The following is a 14,181-nucleotide window of genomic DNA, read 5'->3' on the forward strand; positions in this document are numbered from 1 at the left end:
AATATTGTTACGTATATGCCACCGAAGAGAACGACGATGGAAAACAGTGAGAGACGACGAAGCTGAAGCCACGGTTGGTGCTTGCCAGAACACTTACGTCTGTCATCCGCTGTTGCGGTTTTCCTGAACTAACAAAGCTTCATCCACGTATCATTTAGGTGGAAGTGAATCAAGGTCCCCGTGCGCTCAGCTTAACCCATTTACGCTGCCAAAAAGCTGGATTTGCGCAGCGGCCGTCACCTACCTGGCATCACAACGACGTCAAAAAGAGCCACGATGACCTCCGAGGCAGCCCCTACCACCGCCGGAACATCGCCTCAGTCAGCAGTACTCACGAAACGTGGCCACCCTCCCATCTTTAATGGCGACGACCACCGCGACGTCGACGATTGGCTAGATGAGTATGAGCGCTGCAGCAAAAACTATCATGCTCGCTAACATCATCTATTTGGCGGGAACAGCTCGAACATGGTTTCAAAATCATGAACAAGAGCTCGGTACTTGGGACATCTGAAAGCAAAAGCTACAGGACTTGTTCGAGAAGCTCATTGAGCGGGCTCTGGCTGCAAAAATTGAACTTTCTTCTCGTGTCCAATCTCCCACTGAGTCCTAACTTGCCTACATTCAGGACGCGCTTGCGTTGTGTCGTAAGGTCAACTGCTCCATGCCGGAAATTGACAAGGTAGGGCATATCCTCAAGGGTATCGCGGATGATGCGTCCCACATCCTGTTCTGCACGGACTGCTCTACTGTCGACTCGGTACTTCAAGTCAGCATAAAATTCGAGCTGTCAAAACAAAAACGTCTCGTACATCGCTTTGGGCGTCCTCCAAACAAATGGTAGCTCCTGACTTGTGTCCTCATCGTTCTCAAGCACTTACGCGCTTTCTGACTTCGTATAGCGACATTTTTTATTTTGGCAACCGACCCTTGGGAAAAACGTCCCTCGTTACACATCGCATCGATACTGGAGATGCTAGACAAATTCATAGAAAGACCTTACCGAGTCGTCATTTCTGAACGTCGCGTCATACAAGATGAAGTAGACAAGATGTAGGCAAGAAATATTATTGAGCCCTAGAGCAGCCTCTGGGCGTCACCTGTCGTGCTTGCTAAAAAGGACAATACCTGGAGGTTCTGCGTTGATTACCGGCATCTCAACAAAGTTACAAAGAAGGAAGTTTACCCACTTCCCAGGATAGGTGATGCCCTCGACTGCTTGCACGGTGCCAGTTATTTATCTTCGATTGATCTTCGTTCCGGTTATTGGCAGATCGCGGTCGACGAACGGGACAGAGAGAAGACCGCCTTCGTCGCACTGGATGGCCTCTACCAATTCAAGGCGATGCCTTTTGGCCTGTGTAATGCGCCCGCTACATTCGAGCGTATGATGGACTCTCTTTTACGTGGTTTCAAATGGACGACGTGCTTATTATCTTGGTGACGTCATTGCATTTTCTTCGACCTTCAAGAGCCATCTTCACCGCCGTGATGCCACTCTTGGAGTCTTCCGAAGAGCTGGCTTTCAGCTGAATTCAAAGAACGGTAGCTTCGGCCGGCGTCAACTCAGTGCTCGGATGCTTGATCGACACCCGCGGCGTTCAACCCGACCCTGACGAAATTCGTGCTGTAAGTGCATTTCTTACACCCCACTGTACCAGTGACGTTCGTAGTTTTTTTGGCCTTCGCTCGAATTTTCGGCAGTTTGTCCCCAAGTTTTCGAACACGGTTCGTCAACTCACACTTCTTCTAGAACGACGTTCCATTTTGCTGGGGCCAAGAACAATCTCAAGCCTTTTATGCGTTCATCTCAGCCCTCACCAACCCGCCCGTCCTGGCACACTTCAACCCCTCAGTATGAACGGAGGTACGCACCGACGCCAGTGGCCGCGGTATTAATCCCATTCTCGCCCAACAGCACACGGGCCGCATTCGCGTCATTGCTTATGCCAGTCGCCTACTTTCAGCGGCTGAGTGGAATTATTCGATAACAGAACGTGAGTGTTTACCCCTCGTGTGGGTCATTACAAGGTTTCGCCCTTGTTTGGCCACTCGTTCTCAGTCATCACTAACCACCACGCTTTATGTTGGCTTTCTACGCTGAAGGACCCTACTGTTCGTTTTGGGCGTTGGGCGCTGCGTCTTCAGGAATACACTTTTTCTGTCGTTCACAAGTCCGGCCGGCTACACACTGATGCTGATTGCCTGTCCCGCAACCCGATAGATCCACCGCCTGAAAGCGAGTGTGACGATGACACCTGTCTGCTGTCCATCTCTCTCCTTTTAAACATTTGTCATGAGCAGCGCTTAGATCCCAAGCTTTGCGGCATTATCAACGGCCTCAGCACTGATCACCCTGACGCTACCCTTGCTTTGCTTGTGCTCCACAACGGCACTTTATATCGGCGGAATATGCTACCAGATGGCGCTCAGCTTCTGCTCGTAGTCCCCGACCACCTGCGTGTCGCCGTTCTTCAGCAGCTGCATGACGCGCCCACTGCGGGTCATCTGGGCGTATCTCGTACCTACTACAGCGTCCGCCGGTGCTTCTTTTGGCCAGTCTTCTACCGCTCTGTTCGTCGTTACATGGCTTCTTGTGACAGGTGTCAGCGGCGGAAGAAGCCCTCAGTTGTGCCTGCTAGATCACTACAGCGGATCGACATCCCAATAGACCCCTTTTACCGAGTTGGTCTTGATCTCCTCAGGCTTTTCCCTCTGTCTGCTTTGGGGAATAAATGGATTGCGGTGACTACGGAATATGCTACGCCCTATGTCGTTACACGAGCGATACCCACCAGCTGTGCAACTGACGCGGCTGCGTTTCTCCTCCCCGACGTTATCCTGCTACACGGTGCTCCACGCCAGCTGCTCACTAACTGTCGCCGTTGCTTTCTTGCTCGAGTAGTCGAAGAAATTCTCCGATACTACTCCATTAAGCACTACGTCACCACGGCTTACCATTCACAAACGAGTGGCCTCACCGAACGCCTCAATCGCACTCACGGACATGCTGTCAATATATGTATCGGCTGATCACCGTGAAGGGGATATTACTTCACCGTTTGTTACGTTTGTGTATAATTCTTCCCGTCATGGTACAATGGGCTACTCGCCCTTCTATCTTCTGTTCGGCCGTGAGTCCTCTCTTCCGTTTGACAGCGTACTGCCTCACACCGCTGATGCAAGCTCCTATGTTCGTGACGCCATATCCCGAGCTGACGCCGCCCGTGTTGTTGCTCGCTGCCGACTGGCTTCTTCCCAGAACTCCCAAAAACTGCGCCATGATTCTCGACATCGCGATGTCCACTACTATTCAGACTTTCTCGTCTTACTCTGGACTCCCGCTCCCACAGAGTTGGGCTCTGTGAGAAGCTCCTGCCGCCGTACACAGGCCCCTACCGTGTTTTATGGCCAGTAACTTCTGTGACATACGAGGTCACCCCTGTGCACCCACGCCGACAGTTCGATATGCCACGTTCCGAAATCGTTCATGTCGCTCGCATGAAGCCCTACCACTCCAGCTTTAGTTCCCCGACGTAGTACGCACCAGGGCGATGCTTTTCGTGGCGGGGTAATGTTACGTATATGCCACCAAAGAGGACGACGATGGAGAACAGTGAGAGACGACGATGTTGAAACCACGGTTGGTACGTGCCTGTTGTTGTTGTTGTTCGCCATCAAATTAGAGGAGAACAACAACAGAATACTTACGTCTGTTATCAGCTGTTGTGGTTTTCCTGAACTAGCCTTCTGCCACGTATCAACATGAATATAAAGGAAGGTATCTATACCGTTTACGACTCAAAACTTTAGACAATACATTTTTTTAATATCCTGTCTGCCATCTATAACTGTCAATTAAAATAGAAAAAACACTTCTTTTTTTCTTGACTTATGGAATGGTGCTTGCAGGAACATCCAGTTGCATAACTATCGTTTGCATCATCTTGGTTTTCCAAGAAATCTACGGAGGTGAAGGGTGGCAGTTCCTGGCCCTACGGGGCTAGGACGGTAGGTCAACGCCGCTTACGGCGGGGGCCAGCACCGAATTTTTATCTGTTGTAGGCCGTCATTGCACCCTCCACCGCTTAAGTGGTGGACGACGGGTGTTGCAGCGCACGCCTTTCTTCTCCACTTTCTCTCTTCTGTGCGCACGAGGCAACGGAGGTGGCTCAGATACAGAGCCAGTAGCAGGCCCATGCATTTTCGTTTCCTTCTTCCTACAGCCACAACCACAAATAAGAAATATACGGGTTGTTGCTCTCTTTTAAACCGCCGTTTCTATAGGCAGCGTTCCAGCGTTGATGACAACGTGAATCCTCATATCATTCCGATCTTTTGGATTGTATTTAGGATAAGTTAAGCAATTAAGCATCATTTACTCGGCCTTTGGATAACAGATCGAAAAGATATCACATGATCCGCCATCCCTGTTCATAATTGATAACGTTCAATTCGCTGAACGCGTTTTCAACGCCTGCGCTCGAGCAGAGCACCATCAGCATGGGGAGAGAAACATAGTAGCGCTCGAAGAAGAAACTTTCACTGAAATGGTCCCCATATTTTTTACTCTCCCAGTATGCAACTCTGCTACTGCTGTTGTTAAAACTGACGAGAGCGGTTGCTTTCGGTTATAGTTCAAAGAAGCCATTGTTTCATTCGACAGACTCATTAATTACATAATGGCCACCGATGACTAAAAATACACAAATAATGCTTGTTTGCTTTCGGAACTTCCAGTACCCAGTCATGAAGCTTAGGCTCCCTCAAACTTCTGCGCATACATGGCTGGTCCTGGTCTACAGGAGGAAAGGCATGGCAACAGCAACCTCGACAATTGCATTAAACACACAGCATAAATCGAGTCCAGGGATATCGAATCTGTTTCGATATTTGGCGCCTTGACATCTCAGGGACGCTAGTATAATTAGTATATTTTATTTAGCAGAGCATATTCAAAGCAAATTTCTCGAAGCACCAAATATTGCCAAAATGTTGGACAACAGAAGTTTAAAAACCGCCCTAATCCCTCCTCCCGCAATACATTTGTGTCCACTAAAGAGTGTAAAAAACAGTCATATTAGAGGGGAAACCGATAACATGGCAACGCTGTTCAGCATGCATAAACTATCGCTCAGCTTGGGAGATCCTTTATGGCAAGCGGCGAGCGGTTATGTAGGATATTGCTAACATCCTTTCGATGCGAGACGGGGGACTGCCCCTCGTAAAAAACCACAGAACCGTGCCAAAAGTACGATCAAATATTCTGTAGTTATGCCTTTACCCTGTAATGTCCTGGCGTTCTGTAGTAATTTAATGTAGTATTTTTTGTCGTTGGTATTGTGTGGTAGGTTTCAGTTGTAACAGGAAATTCTGATGCTACTGGTGAAATTTCATATATTGTAACGTAACGTTACACAGAAGGCGCTCTGGCACTCTGGCACCGAAGAACACCAACAGTCAGTCAGGGCAGCACAAGAGCGGAGCACCGTTTCGCTTCGTCGTCTTCTCCCAATCGCCCGTTGAAATCTTCGTCGTCTATGGATGGCATGTGTCATTGCCCCCCTTCCTGGCAGCATCGCCTCGATGCTGCAAATGCTGCTTGATGCGATGAGCTGACAGATATTATGCTAGGTTGGTGTGGGATGCCACAACACAAAACGGGGCACCATCAGTCTCAAGAATAGTCAGTGGGGCGATCGTGATAGGGTTTCATCCGGACGACGTGTACAACATCAGTGAACTTGCGTCGTCTGCGGCTTGAGGGATCTTGGGTTGCGGATTCAACTTCGTAAGTAACGTCGCTGAGGCGGCGGAGGACACGATATGGGCCGAAGTACCGGCGCAGCAATTTTTTCAGAGAGCCCACGATGACGAATGGGCGTCCAAATCCAGACATAGTCTCCAGGCTCGTAGGCAGCGAAGCGCCGTCCCCTGTTGTAACGGTCAGCGTCTAGTTTCTGTTGTAGGTATATGCGCTGTCTTGCTAGCTGCCGCGCTTCTTCCGCACGCTGGGTAAAACTGGCGATGTCCAGGTCAAGCTCATCTTCGTCGTCGGTGTATACGGGCAGCATTGTATCCAGTGGAGTGGTCACTCGACGGCCGAAGACAAGCTCGAAGGGTGTCAGCCGCGTCGTCTCCTGAAGTGCCGTGTTATATGCGAACGTGGCATATGGGAGGATTTGATCCCAGGTCTTATGCTCTATATCCACATACATAGACAGCATGTCGGCCAGAGTTCTGTTTAGCCGTTCCACCAAGCCATTAGTTTGCGGGTGGTATGCCGTGGCCCGTCTATGGCTAGTGTGTGTAAGGTTCAGTACAGCCATAGTCAGGCGGACCGTAAAAGCTGCCCCGCGATCGGTAATGATAACAGCCGGAGCGCCGTGACGCAATACGATGTCGTGGACAAAAAACTCTGCGACTTCGGTGGCAGTTCCATTTGTGAGCGACGCGGTCTCAGCATATCGGGTCAAGTAGTCTGTCGCGACAACAATCCAACGCTTTCCATTACTTGACTTCGGGAAAGGACCAAGAAGATCCATCCCCACTTGTTGGAAAGGAGTTTTCGGTGGAGCGATCGGCTGAAGAAATCCAGCTGGTTTCACGGGTGGAGTCTTTCGGCGTTGACAATCGCGGCAGGTTTTAACGTAAGACCGTACTGAAGGTAATAATTTCGGCCAATAGTATTTCTCCCGAATTCTTGCAAGCGTACGACTAACTCCCAAGTGGCCGGCGGACGGTTCGTCGTGACATTAAGCGCTTAAGATGTCGGGCCGCAGGTGCGTAGGCACTACGAGTAGAAATGTCTCTTTTGATCTTTCAAAATTGCGTTTGTAGAGAACTCCACTTCGTAAAGCGTATGACTGCAAGCCACGACGAAAAACAAGCGGTACTCTACCACTGCGTCCTTCCAGGTAATCGATGAGCGGCGTCAGCTCCGGGTCCTTGCGTTGAAGGTCAGCCATATGGGATTGGGTAATGGCCCCGATAAAGGGAAAATCATCGGCGTTTTCCACTGCAGTGGAGTCCAATGGCGCGCGTGACAGGCAATCCGCATCTTGGTGTTTATGTCCCGACTTATAGACAACAGTGACGTCATACTCTTGAAGACGGAGGCTCCAACGAGCTAAGCGTCCAGACGGGTCTTTAAGGCTTGCCAGCCAGCACAAGGAATGATGGTCGCTGACAATACGGAAGGGTCGTCCATACAAATATGGTCGAAACTTGCTGATGGCCCAGATTACCGCAAGGCACTCCTTCTCCGTTGTCGAATAGTTCGCCTCCGATCGTGAGAGTGTTCGGCTCGCGTAGGCGATAACCCGTTCTACTCCGCCTTGCCACTGAATGAGTACCGCGCCGAGGCCAACGTTGCTGGCATCAGTATGTACGTCGGTTGCGGCGTTTTCATCGAAATAGGCGAGTATTGGGGGTCTTTGTAGGCGGCTTCTAAGCTCCTGGAAGGCTTGTTCTTGATCGTCTCGCCACAGGAAGGGTATGTCTTCTCTGGTTAGTGCTGTCAGTGGTTCAGCTATCTTAGAAAAATCTTGGACGAAGCGTCGGTAGTATGAACAAAGACCTAGAAATCGTCGAAGTGCCTTTTTATCGGTGGGGCGTGGAAAATTTGACACTGCGGTTGTCTTCTCGGGATCAGGAAGAACGCCCTGTGCACTGACAACATGGCCGAGAAAGCGTAGTTCCTTGAAAGCAAAGTGGCATTTCTCAGGCTTGATCGTTAGTTGCGCGCCTTTGAGTGCTTGAAGCACGACGCGCAACCGGTCCAAGTGTTGCTCGAAAGTAGGCGAGAAAATAACGACATCATCTAAGTACACCAAGCACGACTGCCACTTCAGACCTGATAAAACCGTGTCCATCATACGTTGGAACGTGGCCGGTGCAGAGCAAAGACCAAACGGAAGCACCTTAAACTCGTATAGGCCGTCGGGCGTCACAAATGCAGTCTTCTCTCGGTCTCTCTGATCCACCTCGATTTGCCAGTATCCGCTTTTGAGGTCTAATGAGGAAAAGTACCTGGCATCACGTAGTCGGTCGAGGGCATCATCAATCCTGGGCAGCGGATAGACGTTCTTTTTAGTCACGTTATTTAACTTTCGGTAATCGACACAGAATCTCAAGCTGCCATCTTTCTTTTTGACAAGGACCACTGGCGACGCCCATGGGCTCGTCGAAGGCTGGATCACGTCGTCCGCAAGCATTTCATCCACTTGTGCCTTAATGGCGTCACGTTCCTTAGGAGAAACCCGGTACGGGCGCTGGCATACCGGTAACGTGGTCTCATCGGTGATGATGCGGTGCTTGGCGACTGGAGTACGACCGACCTTAGAGCCTGTGGCGAAGCAGTCTGCGAAATCGCTCAGAAGAGCCGAGAGAAGATTCCTCTGATCGGGCCTCAAGTCGGGGTTAATTTTAACGGTTTGCAGAGCATGACAAGGTGCGGCCTCTTCTTTAGGATTCGCTCCGGCGGTGCATAAATGAGGCAAGGCAGCAACATCGTGAAGGACGGCAATAGCCGTGTCTTTGGCGAGATGCCGCATCTCCTTAGCAAAATTTGTCAGGAGGACAGTAGCACAGCTGTTCTGGAGTTGTACGAGTCCTCGAGCAACGGCTAATTCCTTCTCGAGTAGTAGCGGAAGGTGCCCATCCGCGATGCCCTCGTAATCGTGGAATAAGTCATGCTTTACAAGAACCAACACACTAGAACGTGCCGGAACCCTCACGTCATCGCCGACTATACCCAAAACGTTCAGACCCGAATCTTCGTTTTCAATGCGCGCCACGGCTCGTTTCGTCGAAAAGGAAACACGCGCTTCTTTCAGGTCAATGACAGCGCCGTTGGTCTGCAGGAAGTCTAGACCAAGGATCAAGTCTTTCGAACAATCAGGAAGCACGATAAATTCTCCGACATACACAAAACCACGGATGCCGACCCGCGCTGTGCACTTGCCTGCAGGTTCGATCAAGTGACTTCCCGCCGTGCGAATTTTCGGGCCGGACCAATGTGTCAAAACTTTCTTCAGTTCTCGGGCGAGACCACGGCTCATTACTGAATAATCGGCACCAGTGTCGAGTAACGCGGTGACATCCACTCCATCAATCGTTACACATAAATCGGAGGTAGTATACCGGATGCTGTCGCTACCTGACACAAGCGAAATCTCGTCGGGTCGGCCTGACGATGACGGAGGATCTTGACATTTCCCGACATCAGCGACCCTGCCTCCGAAGGCCGCTGGTATTAGTTTTCCCGGCTAGGGCTGGGAGAGGAGCGGCGTCGGGAAGAGTGGGGACTTGTCGAACGGTAGCTCGTCGGGGACGTCGATCGACGCTCTTGGTACCCGGACGTGACGGGATACTGTCGCGCTGCAAGGTCGCTTGCAACCTCAGTAGGCCGTTCGTCATTCCGATGGAAGAGTGCCTCCGAGGCGAAACCCCTCATGTTGACGCGGCGGTACGGGCACGCCCGGTAAAGGTGACTGGCTTCCCCGCAATGATAGCACAGGGGCCGACGGTCCCGGGGTCGCCATACTTGACTTTTACGGGGTCGCTGGTAGATTGGCGGAGGGGAGTAGTGAGGCTCCATGCGGCTCCATGCGAGTCCCTCCATGCGGTGACCCTGCGGCTCCATTGCTGGAGCTGCGGCGTTGATACTATGGTCCGGCGGGGGAGCCCTACGCAAGACGGACGCGTAGGTGGGCCTCGTGTCGAACGTCTGGTGGGGAACGCGTTGCTGGGGAACGTCAGCAACTTGCTGAGCTGCCATACGCACCTCGTCCCGGACGACTTCAGCCAGTGAAGGAAAAGCTGTTGTGTTGCAAGACATCCGGAGCGCTTGCAGTTCCTCCCGCACGACAGAACGGATGAGATTTCTTAGTGCGTCCATGTCGCTGCCGACATGCACAGGGGGTGCGTCGGACCCAATGACGTTCACGTTACGGTTGTACTGACGGGCTCGGTGTTGCAGCGTTGTCTCCATGGTCGCTGCCTCGCTGAGAAACTCCGCCACAGTGCGCGGTGGACTGCGCACCAGTCCCGCGAAAAGTTCTTGTTTAACGCCGCGCATCAGGTGACGCAGTTTCTTATCTTCAGGCATTTGCGGGTCCGCACGCTTGAAAAGGCGAGTCATGTCCTCAAAGAACATACGCACGCTCTCGTTCTGGCGTTGATTGCGCGAGTGTAGCGCAACCTCTGCTCGCTCCCGGCGGTCGGCGCTAGGAAAGGTGGCTTTCAAATCACGACAGAAGGCTGCCCAGGATGGAAAGGAAGCCTCATGGTTTTCAAACCATGTCCGTGCAGACTCTTCAAGAGCGAAGTACACGTTGTGGAGCTTGCGCTCATCAGTCCACCCGTTGTAACGCGCAACTCGCTCGTAGTTCTCAAGCCAGTCCTCGGCGTCCTCGAACACGTCGCCATGAAAAGAGGGGGGTGTTCGCGGCTGATGACACAGGATGTTGGTGGGAAGCCTGCTCTCAGATGTCATTGCAGCAGGTTCTATGGCCGTCTGAGGGTGCGTCGTCCTGGTAGCGGCCGGAAGTGGTCCGAATTCAGGAGGCTCTCCACGTAGGCGGCGGCCGAGGCGTTGATGTACGGGGGTAAGCTCCGTATTGGCAGGTTGATTATGCAGAACTGGATCGGTACCCGGCAATTCCTCCACCAGATTTGTAACGTAACGTTACACAGAAGGCGCTCTGGCACTCTGGCACCGAAGAACACCAACAGTCAGTCAGGGCAGCACAAGAGCGGAGCACCGTTTCGCTTCGTCGTCTTCTCCCAATCGCCCGTTGAAATCTTCGTCGTCTATGGATGGCATGTGTCAATATTGCAATGCGTTCACCATCAGAACGGCACAGAAATTCTGCCGTGACAGCAGGGCACTACCTGTATTTTTTTTCTCGGAGTGGTCCTTTCCAGGCGGTTATTCATGCGAAATATGTCAGAAAAACGCCCGATAATCGTACGAAGCTGAATTGATTAGAAGGGGTGCAAATACGCAGTCGTCATTGTCGCGTGATTCCGTTCTCTCAACGGTAGGGTCCTCTGAGCAGCGGCACCTGGCGACAGATAGTGGAAATATTCTAAAAATGAATAAGAGCACATTTAAAAGCCTGCTGTACTCGTTGCCTTAGTGGCGCAATGGATTAACATTACTTACATTAGCATTTAGTGAATAAAATGTATGTTCGAATCCTGCGTTTGTAATTTTTTTTCGAAATTTGTTTTCTTTTTTAATTGCAACATTAAGATAAGCTACTAATATCTTTCTGGAGGGTGTTTCCCTTTAGGTTGCATCATGTGATGTTTTTAATTCTTAACAGCCACAAAACCTGTCATGAACACAGCCGCGAGACAACAGAGTGACAACGCTTACAGTATTTCATAATTTTCAACGTGATCATTTCCTGCTTTTAGTGAGCGTATGTTACCGTTAGGTTGCGTTCAAACACATCTCTCAGTAACAATCGCCGTTTAACCCGCTCAGTGGCAACCAGTGACGAGAAAGAAGTTGCGGGACCCTACCGTTGAGAAGACGGAATTACGCGTCATTGTCTCGGTACCGTTGGTTGGAGACGAGAGAGTGAAAAGGTTAACAAGGTGCATTAGGGTAAGTGCCGCATGGAGTGATTAGACAGCCCTACAGGCTGTGCTCCACAGTTCTCATAACGCACCCTGGAACAGGAACCTACAAGACATCGACCTTCGAGTGCGTTGCTCCGTTAATGGCTCATCTTGCTGATCACTGTCTGAGGTTCATGGCTCATCCTCGAGTCTTATCCGTTAGTCCCGTCGAATGCAATGGCCGGTCTGCTTCTTCACGTTCTTTTTCTTTCCTACTGAGATCGCTCTTCTTCCGTTAGGCTCAGTCACATCAGTAGAGAGCACATAACATATTTCTGTCTATCTACACAATTGTGATGCGCCACCCTTTCGGGGACTGTCTGCGGCCTCTCTATCTGGCTCCTAGCGTCTCGAATCACTAGAATTTAGTCGCTGCTGCGTCAAGAATTCATCTCCGGACACTTCACACGCGTCTTTGTCCTCCTGTCCAGCATCTCAGTTGCTTTTGAATATTATATTGCAAATGAAAGATCCCTGTCTGGTTCCAGAAAACGCGTGGCATTTTCTAGGAGTCTTTCATCGGTCTGAAGCGCTGATCGTGGCCAGCTCGGATTACACCTCTCCACGGGCGGCTTTAGAAGCCCTTTCAGCTCACCCCATCTTCGTGAGTTCAGTTCGCAGTGAATTGGACAGATGGAACTCACATACTAGGAAAAATATCCTGATGGTTCCTTCTAGCCGCGTTCAGGGCAAGACAATTATTCCTCACGGCATCCTCTGATTCTTCTCTCGTTGTTGGCAGTAAAATAACGTATGCTCTTCAAATGCCCTGTTCTTTTTTTGCCGTGAACAATGGACGTCCTTTGACTGCATCTGTCCCGCCGTCTGTGATGTGACCAGCCGCAATTGGGATTTGAAGTGTGTGAGTTTCTCGTGCAAACATGTCGCAGTTGCTTTAAGCCAAGTACTTGCCCTATCTGAATGGTCAACGAATAAGGATTCTTCTGGGAAATAACAGACGGTGTGTAATTTCGGCGTGAACTGAACGAAAATCATTTGAAGAGCTCACAACCAGGTTATGACTGAGTTCAGTTCAGGCGTTCAGTCGTTTCCGACTCTTCGTGACCCTATGGACCATGTCACGCCACGCTTTCCGGTCTCTCAGTATCTTCTTAACATCACATAGCTTCATCTGCAATGCCTCGAGGATGCCATCTAACCATCGCGTTCTCTGCCTACCCCTTCTCCGGCGACCCTCAACCTTTCCCAACATCAAATCTTTCTCCAGCGACTCCTCTCTTCTCATCAGATGACCAAAGTAGCTGAGCTTTAACTTTAGAATTTGACCCTCCAATGAGCAGTCAGGGTTTATGGTCGACAATATCGACTGATTTGATCTTCTGGCAGTCCAAGGAACTCTTAAGAGTCTTCGCCAGCACCACAATTCAAACGCGTCAATTCTTCGGCGGTCAGCCTTTTTCACAGTCCAACTCTCGCATCCATACATCACAACTGGAAAGACCATAGCACGGGTTATACGGATCTTGGTTGGCAGACTAATGTCTCTGCTCTTTACTAGGCGATCAAGGCTAACCATTGCTCTCTTTCCCAGAAGCAGGCGCCTCCTATTTTCATGGCTGCAGTCTCCTTCCGAGGTAATCTTGGCGCCCAAGAACAGAAAATCTGTCACAGAGGTTATGACTAGATATGGCACTAAGGCCAAACGTTTGTCCTGGTGTCTTAAGAATCTATCGTCACAAAGGAGTATAGTATTGTGTTGCCTTGAAACTCGTGTACGGGACACATGTCGCATAAGCACATCAATCTGTGCCACACTTCCCGTTGTTCAAGCACAAATGCATAACATATGGCTACACTTTCTTGCATGGGCATGCGCCCTCAAATCAATAGTCAATGAAAGAACTTTTTGCGAATGTATTGGTGTAGCAGCTCCACTCGGCGATTAATCGTGCTACATATTTACTTCCAAACGCATAAGCAGCTAGGAAGAACAAGCTTTCTTCGACTTCTTCGTCTCTGCGCAAGCAGAAATAGCACACAGAAGAGAGTATGAGTGTGGCAATCATCGAAAGGCAGTGAAAGAGCGTACTGAAATCATTTTAGCAGAGTGAAAGCAGTTTTAGAACCAATGGTGCAGAAGTTTCTAATAAATGTCATCGAACGAAAGAGAAGATTTTTCCAAGGCCTCGCGTTGACACGATGTCATAGGGTAGCCGACACAGCGTTAACACCGTGCTGACAGACAGAGTCTACAAAATGTTTACACAGTGTGACTTTGCAGTGGACTTCTCAGGTCTTGTTATGAGTTCATGTCGTACAAATAACTGGGTAACATCTCTTTATACCTGCCAAAGCCACACTTTGGCTATGAGCAAGACCAGAGAGCAGGGATTTGTGATATATTAAGCCACTTAGTGTATATGACCCGTACAATATTATTTTTAGATGCAGCGCCGAGGCTCTCGTTTCAGGATTGCACTGTTGTAATTGTCGTCGACATGGTCCCCGTAGCAGGTCACTTGCCAGCCGTGGAATGCATTGCAGGAAGAAACGCCACCTTCCGCGTGTAGGTGGTAGATTGAAGAG

The sequence above is a fragment of the Amblyomma maculatum genome, unplaced genomic scaffold (assembly GCF_055883805.1).
Source record: "Amblyomma maculatum isolate TAMU_Amacu unplaced genomic scaffold, ASM5588380v1 scaffold_50, whole genome shotgun sequence".
NCBI lineage: Eukaryota > Metazoa > Arthropoda > Arachnida > Ixodida > Ixodidae > Amblyomma > Amblyomma maculatum.